Source organism: Centruroides sculpturatus, unplaced genomic scaffold (genome assembly GCF_000671375.1).
Source record: "Centruroides sculpturatus isolate CEXI.00-Female unplaced genomic scaffold, Cexi_2.0 scaffold214, whole genome shotgun sequence".
NCBI classification, from domain to species: domain Eukaryota; kingdom Metazoa; phylum Arthropoda; class Arachnida; order Scorpiones; family Buthidae; genus Centruroides; species Centruroides sculpturatus.
In genome coordinates, this window is record NW_019384569.1 from 88,902 (window position 1) to 98,445 (window position 9,544).

The following is a 9,544-nucleotide window of genomic DNA, read 5'->3' on the forward strand; positions in this document are numbered from 1 at the left end:
AGCCTTAGTGCTGGGTATGATTACCTCATAAAAAACAACAAAAAATATATATACAGTAGAGCGTCGTTTATCCGAAAGTCGGTTATCCGAAAGAATTCCAGTCGGCCTAAAGTATAATTTTTATTTGTTTTTATATTTTTCAATGTATATATTTCGTTTGTAAAACATAAAGAAATCATTTTTAAGGATACAATAGCCACGATTATTATTTTAAAAAGTTTACGTTNTATAACACATTATAACTTTATAAGTTAGAAAGCCATAATTGACTTTTGTATAATAAAGTTTAAACTATATGTATATTAATATAGTTGAATGCTTATAAGAAGAATCATCTATATAAGTTTTTAACATACTTTTTTCTTGTTTAGAACTTGTTTATTAAGTATTGAAGTTGTATTTATGAAAATTATTTAGGAATAAGCTACTGTAAATGATGACGACGATGGAAAAATTTTGTAATTTATTAAAAATAAACTAAAATACTGTATTTTATGTATGAAGATGATAACTTTTATTCAGATTTTAATTAATATTGTAATAAAAAAACATGGGTTTTTTTATAGTAAATATATGAATACTAAACTGAATATCATCGAATTATATTTAAACATTTTCAGTAGCAAAGTTTTTAAGTAATAAACTATTTAATAATAAACAATTTTGTCTTCACAACGGTTAATTGACTTTTGGACCATCCTTACGTAGTCGATTCTTTATATATTGAAACTTTAAAAAAAGATTATATAAAAAATATAAAGATAAATGATAATATAAAATTAATATACATATATATGTAAAAATATATGATTCTTTTTTTTATCTGGGGAAATTATTTATTTATTCTGATGAACATTAACCGATATAAAAGTATAAATAAATATATAAATATAAGTAGGTACAGTACAGAGGTATGTACATTTTAAGTTTGTAGAATATGTATATAAATATATTTATACTTTAAAAGACCTAATTTCATTTACCTTGAACTAACAGAACTTAATGAAAGGTAAAGTATAAGTAGGGTTATTGCGTTATAATTAGTAAATAAAGATTGATCAATGAAACTTTTTTTGCAGTAGAAAAAAATCTGGAATATTTTTTACTGTTTTAAAAAAACCTTTCTCGACCCTTCAATACTCGAAAAAAATAATCGTTAAAGTAACTTTATATAGAGTTTGAGAAATGTTTAGTTTTCTTATCGTAACAATTCTAAAAATAATATTGCTTTTCAGATAAGCGCAAACGATCGCGAGACATCGATCACGTCACAACCGAATGATCAATTTTATTTATAGATTATTTAAAAAAACAATCGGTGTGTAAATCAATAATCGACGTTGAGTATATCACGCATAATCTTCTGCTTTTCCTATTTGTTAATCTGATAGGCAGATGTGACTACATCACTCGTTCCACTCTCATTATCCGAGTTCGATATAGATACAATAATCTATCGTATTGACTCACGATAAAATTAACTTTGGAAAATTTGAATCATGCTTTAATTATTCTAAAGTTGTTAATGTTGATTAATTTCAGGAAAATTGTTTAATGTTCGTTTCATACTCGAGAAAAAAAAAAAGTTATAATGGTAACTTCAATGACACGTAAATGTGCCATGAACTTCCAATAGATGTGTTACAAAATTTTGAAATATTAATTTTTTCTAAATTGTGTGTTAAATTGTTAATTGCTTTACTATTTAATTAATATTTGTATTTTTTTAAATATAATTATGTAAAACATCAACGTTGTAGTCGTTTATATATACAGTTAAACGCCGTTATTGTGTTATAATACTGCACGTAATACGAACATATTGTGGTCCTGCGAATTCAATAACAAGTATGTCGTTTAATACAAAGCCCACCGCTTCCAGCTCTTCCGAAGTGGCAAACCACAAGCCACATCACGAGCAGGGACGCGTTTCTGGACTTTAATATTAGCCACAACACTTATGACGTCAATTTTATCGTCATGGGCAATGTACCATAATAACGATGTTCATTACAACTCGAAAAATTACACGACCGGTGTCATACCTCAAAGTGAAAGTGTTCGGGCGGATACATTGAGGTAGTATACTGAACGCCTCTATATATCCGTCCATTGTCTGTCTTTCCTTAATCTCGAGAACGGAGTTAGATAGACGAAAGACGATACCAGATGTGGAAACCTTAGGGAGCCAATTATTTGTTTTATCTCAAGTATAGAAATACGTTTGTGTGGATGTCATTTACACCACACGATAGCCTAGAAATAAAGAGATTTTCGTTGTTAAAAAAATCCTGCTTTGAACGTTTGTTTTGAACCTTTGTATACATAGTAAAAGTTAAAATTCCAAGAATAAACAAAAATAAAGACAAAAACAACGATTTAAAATATTTTATATGTACGGTGTCCATTATCAAACTTTTTGTTTATTTAAAATACATGTACTGTACTGTACTTGAGAGAAAAACAGCTGATTGCGGTAGTAGTTTATGATGGCGTCCTCCATGGCTCAGTTTCGTTTGAGTCCATTATACGGTTTTTATCAATGAAAATTTGGAAGTTATGAAAGCGTAGCTGGTAGCCAGCATTCCAATTTTTACGTGGCTACTCTAAATGCTTTATCAGTAAGGCAATTCATTTGATGGTTAAATTTTACAATTGGAATCTCCCTTTAACTTTCGTTTCCAAAAATGCGTATTTTAAAATCATACATTACGCCATCACGATATTATCAATAGGTTGGGGCGCCGCTATATTTTTATATCTTTCGCCGTCGTCCCTAAATGCCTACGAACAGCAGCGTGTGGCTGTAATGGCGGAGACGAGGAGCGCTCACTATTAACGAATGCACCCTATGCAAACTATATAAGAGCATCTTTGTGGTATTGAAAACGTATATGCGCCACTAATCCAAAAATAATGACGACCGGATGGCAGAGCGGTTAAGGTGGCAGTCTACGCTCTGGAAGACCCAAAATCGAATCCTCTAACGGGTTGAAAAATCTCCAGGAATTTTTCGGGGATGGTCCGTCCAGATATGTCGGGCTCCATTTCTCACCGCCCATCCGTCCCATTTTGGGCCTGGCCGAACCCATAATGGGAAAAAAAAAGGCCGTCTTAGTACCACAGGGTACAAACAGTTAAAAAAAACAGTCGAAAAATATTGAAAATTCTTCCCATTACAGTTTTTCTACTAGTGAACATTTTGACATTATTATTATGCTATATCATACTGTATACAGTTTTCCTTCTTTACATAATGTATTTTATCTTTTATTTTTAATTTATGCACTTTTAAAAATTTGTCTTGTCATTCAACGTTTAATTGAGAGAGAATCTAAACGAGTAGTTATTAGTACAGAGTGGCCCAAAAACCAGTTAACCAGATACATTTTTAAGATTATTTCGAGAAGGTTAAAACTAGTTTTAAACTGTTTAAATGTATATTGTAGTGGATCTTGAATAATAATTATTTTTAAAAAAACTGTGTCAGTTAGCTAACTTTTGGGCCACCCCGCATATTAAATAAAAGTTTATCTTAAGTTTTTGTTTGTTTATTATTCGTATTTTTTATTACTATAGACTAAAGTTGTGAAAATAAAAGAGAAAATTGAAAATCCATAACAGTGTATTAAAAATAAAAAAAATATATTTTTTAAATATGGAATTATTCCATATATTGATTTTTTTCCTATCAATATAAAAATAATTTTTTTTCTAAAAGAAAATAAATTTTCTATTGAAAGAAAGTAGGCCTACTATTTTTTAAAATTATTTAATTAAAATTATGAATAAATAAAAATGTATCCCAAGTCTGCTTGTGTGTTTGTTATTATAACATTATTTAATCAGATTATTTATGATAATTTTAATAAATATCTGTTTATTAGCATTTATATTTTCTATATCCACGATTTTTATTATTTATTAATTTGTTTAAAATTGAATAAATTAATGCAAAATATAAAAAGCAAATTAAGTAATTTCATTTACATCCAGGCTTGCTGAAATTTATAGTTTTGAAGTATTTAAAACTAATCAAACTTNAAAATACAGTATTTTTAAAGTTAAAATAAGATTAAACTAACGAAAACCAAAAGCAAAGTGATGGAGAGATACGACGCGCTTGTATATTGATGACGTAATACACGTAACTGAGGAGCGAACGAAAAGAACCGAGTCGAATTAATTAACTCTGAAAAAAGAAAGTGTGCATTATAATCGAAAAAATGCGAGTATTGTATTAATATTTAAAATATTGGTGTTAAATCTGTCCTATAATATCACGACGACTTCTGTAAATCGAGTTATCCGATAAGAATAAAATACAATACCAATATAGCCCTATCGTTGAAAAAATTCGCTTATTTTTGCTCACCTCGAGATTTGTTTAGTAGAAATGGCTAGAAAGTGGGCAAAATACGTACAGAAATAAGGTATTACAGCACCACCTGTATTGGACGACCGCCTGTCTAAAAGACCACTTTTTGAAGGAACCGTGGGTGGTCGCCATAGACAGGTTTTACTTTATTCTATATCCACGATTTTTATTATTTATTAATTTGTTTAAAATTGAATAAATTAATGCAAAATATAAAAAGCAAATTAAGTAATTTCATTTACATCCAGGCTTGCTGAAATTTATAGTTTTGAAGCATTTAAAACTAATCAAACTTGTTTAAATTCATATAACACAAATAAAAACAAACAACCAATCAAATTTGGAGGCAAACAGACCAAAGATTCATGTTCGGCATCCTGGAAAACCCTCGAATAAGAATGCAATACTTGGATGGTATTGTATGGTGTAATTTAATTGGTCAGATAGACAAGAATAGATGTTTCTCAAGAAAAAAAAAGTGCCAAACTTCCACCTACACGAGAAGATAGTTCAAGACATCCAAATTTTTCTACTGCTAACTCTAACCGTACCGTATTATTCACGGAACTCGAAATGATAACTAGCTAGCCGATCAAATTTCGGAAAAAGTGGCCAAAACTAGGCAGCCCGATAACTTCTAAAACATTTTGTGCTAGCTGGTAAACAGTGGCGCATTATGGTTTCATGGAAATTCGGGCAAATTTGAATTAGGGGTCCCCATGTATAGTGTTGACATTTTTCTTCAGGGAAAATATTTTCGTACAAAAGATTGGTTAGAGCATCCTGTTGGTGAGGCTCCCAGGCATTTGCCTTTTTTGCCCACAGGATTACGCGCCACCTTCGTATTAAGTAATCTTCCTATTCGAATGCACCCTTCCCGCTATTCACCAACCTTCAAACACCTTCAAACACCAACCCTCAACAGGCCTCTTTCAAAGTAGTCTGTTGCGGATTGAGGTTTGAAGTTAATTCGATCAAAAGTTAATTTCCTCTTGGATGAGATGGTTTTTGAAAAGTTTCATTGCATTTTAAAAAATTTAACAGTAGAAAGAAAACTGAATATGTTTCTCCCGACATGCCACAGGTTCTCCATCTCTGATATATAATTTTCAGAAGTTGCAAAGAAGAGTATGAAGAATGAACACTTTTAAAAGACGATGAGATTAATATGGACAATTACAACAAAAGGATCATTTATGATGTTCTAAAATCAATTCGTTAGACGGCCGAATGGCCAAAGAGATTGATTAATTAAGGCCTCAGCTTATTTCTCAGAAGGACCGGGATTAAATCCGGACGGATCGAAAAACTCCCGGATATGTTAGCATCGTCCCATTGCGTCCCAACATGGGTTCGCCTAGCCGCCCCATTTCGGAGCTAGCCGAACCTATGTTGCGTATGATATTTTTTAAAACTCTTTCCGCCCTATGGACACTATGACGGCTTCTTTAGCAAGCCCAATATGGAATCAGCCAGACCCACAATGGGACGGTTGGACTCATAATGGGCTTGCAGTAGGGTAGCAGAATGGTAGGCTATTACCCTAATCGTTTGTTTATCCGGCCGTCTGTTGCGTATGATTAAAAAGGCCCTCTTAATGTTCACAGGACTGGAAGAGCCAAAAATGAAAAATAGTTCGATTATAAAGAAGATGGATCATATAATTATTGAATAATTATTTAATCATTATTACTATTAAACAGTTATATATAAACTTTCAGCATTCACGAAGCTCTTTTCGCTAAATCTAATTTTCGTGAAATTCTACAGTAAACATGATTCAAATTTTACGAAAGTTAAAATACAGACAACTCTTTAAAGCATAATTTTTACTTTTAAATGTAATGCAATGTAATTGTTTATCATGCAATAATATAATCTAGTTATGCAATGATATTCAAATTATAAAATATACTGCATGATTCTGATATTTCTCATGATGTGTTAGGACAGTGATGGGCAAACTACGGCCCGCGGGCCAGATGCGGCCCCCTGAAATGTTCTATCCGGCCCGCGCGACATTATTCCTAATCTGACGAGTAAAAAAGAATACAGGCTGTGGTGGTTGATGCACCACTTAACTTGAGTGTTCGTTGATTATATAAAATAACCGAAGCTTTATATCTCACCATGAAAGTTTATTTACAATCATGTACAAAATTTTGTTTTACACTTATTGAGTAAAAGCTCGATCGGTTACAGTACAAGCATGCTTCGGTACAGAACATCCACTCGTCGTGCGTAGCGTAGCCGAAAGAGAGAAAAAGAAATATGGCGGACGGCCTGCACATGTTTTTATAGCGCCACCTGGATTTTCAGATGCAGCGCTAGGTTACAATTATATTGGCCCGCCTAAAGTTTTCTTCTTTTCCTTTGGCCCGCTCTTTAAAAAGTTTGCCCATCACTGTGTTAGGAGATTCTCATGAACTGTTTCAAATTAAATTAATTAAAAAAATTGTAATTCAGGTTCCGTTTTGGACAGGTTTCACTGTACTAATCTTTATAATTATTCTCGTGTAATTGAGAAACATTTGAAAATTTATTGATGCTTACAAATAATAAATATACAGTATTTAACAATTAAAGAAATTTAATACAATAGTTTTAAGGAACCCCCATTTGATAATGATAGTAAATAGAAATGAATGTATCCAATTAGAATTAAAATAAAAATACGAGAAAATCGTCAACCGGATCGGCTTATTTCCAGTTTCTTTTCCTGTCTTTCTTTCTTTCTTTCTTTTCTGTTAATGGTAAATGCAATTGTCTAGCATGCCAGTATTTCACTAATCGGAATTTATTTGGATAAATGCTACACTAAAGACCTCGTGAGGAAATCAAGGTGAAGATGAGGTGTGAACGTGCATATCGCTACATGTTGAAAGGTCGACCGTCGATTGAGAGCGATATGATAGAAAAAAAATGACCCATTTTTCTAGCATCTTGTGTGTTGTGTCGGATATTGCTATATCCTTTGTACCTGCGTGTACAAAGTGTATAGTTCTAAATGTACAGCAATATCTGCAGCGTTCAGTGCAATGTAACGTATTGAATTTTACGAAAATACAAAAACGTCCGGTAATCTGGCATTTTCGATAATCCGGCACAACTCTGATTCCTTAGATTACGAATTAACGAACTTCTACTATAAAATTATATTTATCTCATTTTTGCATTGTGCCCTTACTACGGGATAAAAGATGTTAGTGTAGTGTTGTGGAGTATACGGGTTTGAGTCTCTATTTTGTCTAGTATAGGTCGGAGCAAGGTTGTGTACAAGGGTAGTTTTGAAAGTTTAACTATCTCTCTGGAAGAATTGGGTTATGTATTTATTAACATATATATTAAAACTTATGTTTAGTTTGTGCCTATACCAGTTCTATATATCTTTATTGTAAAAGTCAATGAACTAAAGCCCACCAATGGTCGAATGGATAAAACCACTGAACACTGGTAGTTGCTTACGGGTTCTTGCATGACCAATGGGCTGGACACGTGGTGTTTATCGGGTTTTCTTTACGAGAGACTGGCCCCTATTTAGGGACCAGTGTCCAGCCCATTGGTTATACAAAAGAACCCGGTATAAACTGTACTATTTATTATAAGATATTTTGTAAATTAAACTACAAAATTAATAAAAATATAGTGATTCATAAAAGCATATCAAACAAATTAGTCATAAATATTAGTCATAATAAATATTCGATTATCAGCTAACATTTTAAAAATATAATTCGGTGACGGTCGGATTATCGAGGCTGTTAAGGCATTAACCTAACGCTCTGGGTAGCCCGGGATCAAATCCCTATGAGCAAACAACTCCCTAAAAATCTTCCCCGTTATTCACTACCTGCCTCTTATTGTGGGCCTAGCCGAACCCACGATTGACGTGGAAAGAACGTCAATCGTGGTTCGGCCAGGCCCACAATCGTATTTTTAGTGCCCACAGGGCGAAGAGATAATATACAGTATATACATAATTGGGTTAAAGATAAATCGACTAAATTTAATCCATATTTTCTCGACCATAACATAAATATTCGATTTAACCTTCATTTACTATTAATCTCTGGTCTTCTGTAGTTCAATATATTGATAAACTAACATTATAGAACGAATTTCTGTCTCTGTTTTTAATCTAAAAGATGAACAATTCTGTTTTAAAACTTTTATATAAAAACATTTACATTCATTTAATTTACATCTCGTGATCATATATATTATAAACAGAAGTTTTAAACCAATTTTTAAGACCTAAATTTATTAATATAGCCTATAAGTTAAATGTAAATATCCGCTTTACGACTTATATAAAATTCTATCGTGAATGTATGAAATTCAACATTTAGGTATTGTATTCTTTGACATTAACTATTTCGATATGATATTATATAATTTAAAGTTTGTTTTCAAGAATATAGAATCTTAATTTATAACGTCGAACCAATGGGAAATTAGTCTTCGTTTTACGACGGAATCAAATAGGTCATAAAAGTAGGATTTACTATAATTTTAAACTCGATTTTCTACGAGAAATATTTTTTAAATAAATAATTAATGAATAAACACTTCTATTCTATATATATACTTTATAATTTAACAAGAACTTTTTCCTTCAACAAGTTTTTATAAGAGTTTTCTTAGCTTTTGTGCAATTTTGTTTAAGGTCTGGTTTTGACATCTTGAATAAATAGCGATAAATAAATTAAAAAATAAAGAAATCAAGGTCTTATTTATAATGAATTAAATTTACCTGACATTGATTGAATTAAAAAATAAATTTTTCTAAAGAGTTTTGAAAAAAAAAAAAAAAGATTACTCAAGTAAATTCTGAACGCCTACTTATCAATCGACAAATTTCCGATCCACAGAATAAATTTAAGAGAATAAGGAAAACATTTCTATTACGTCATTATATATATATATATATAAATATATTTTAAAAAGAAATATTACCTTGAAAATAATAAATATTCCGCGTTAATACAAAACTCAATTACTTTATGATTTACCTGGTGTTTACTTTAATATTTTCCAAAATTTTTCGTTCTTCTTAGGAAATGTTAATCAAGAATAATTATTATTTTAATTCTTTTAATCAATTTAGAATATACGCGTTTTATATTCTTGTCCTTAAGATAATTTAGAAATATATTTTTTAGTGCG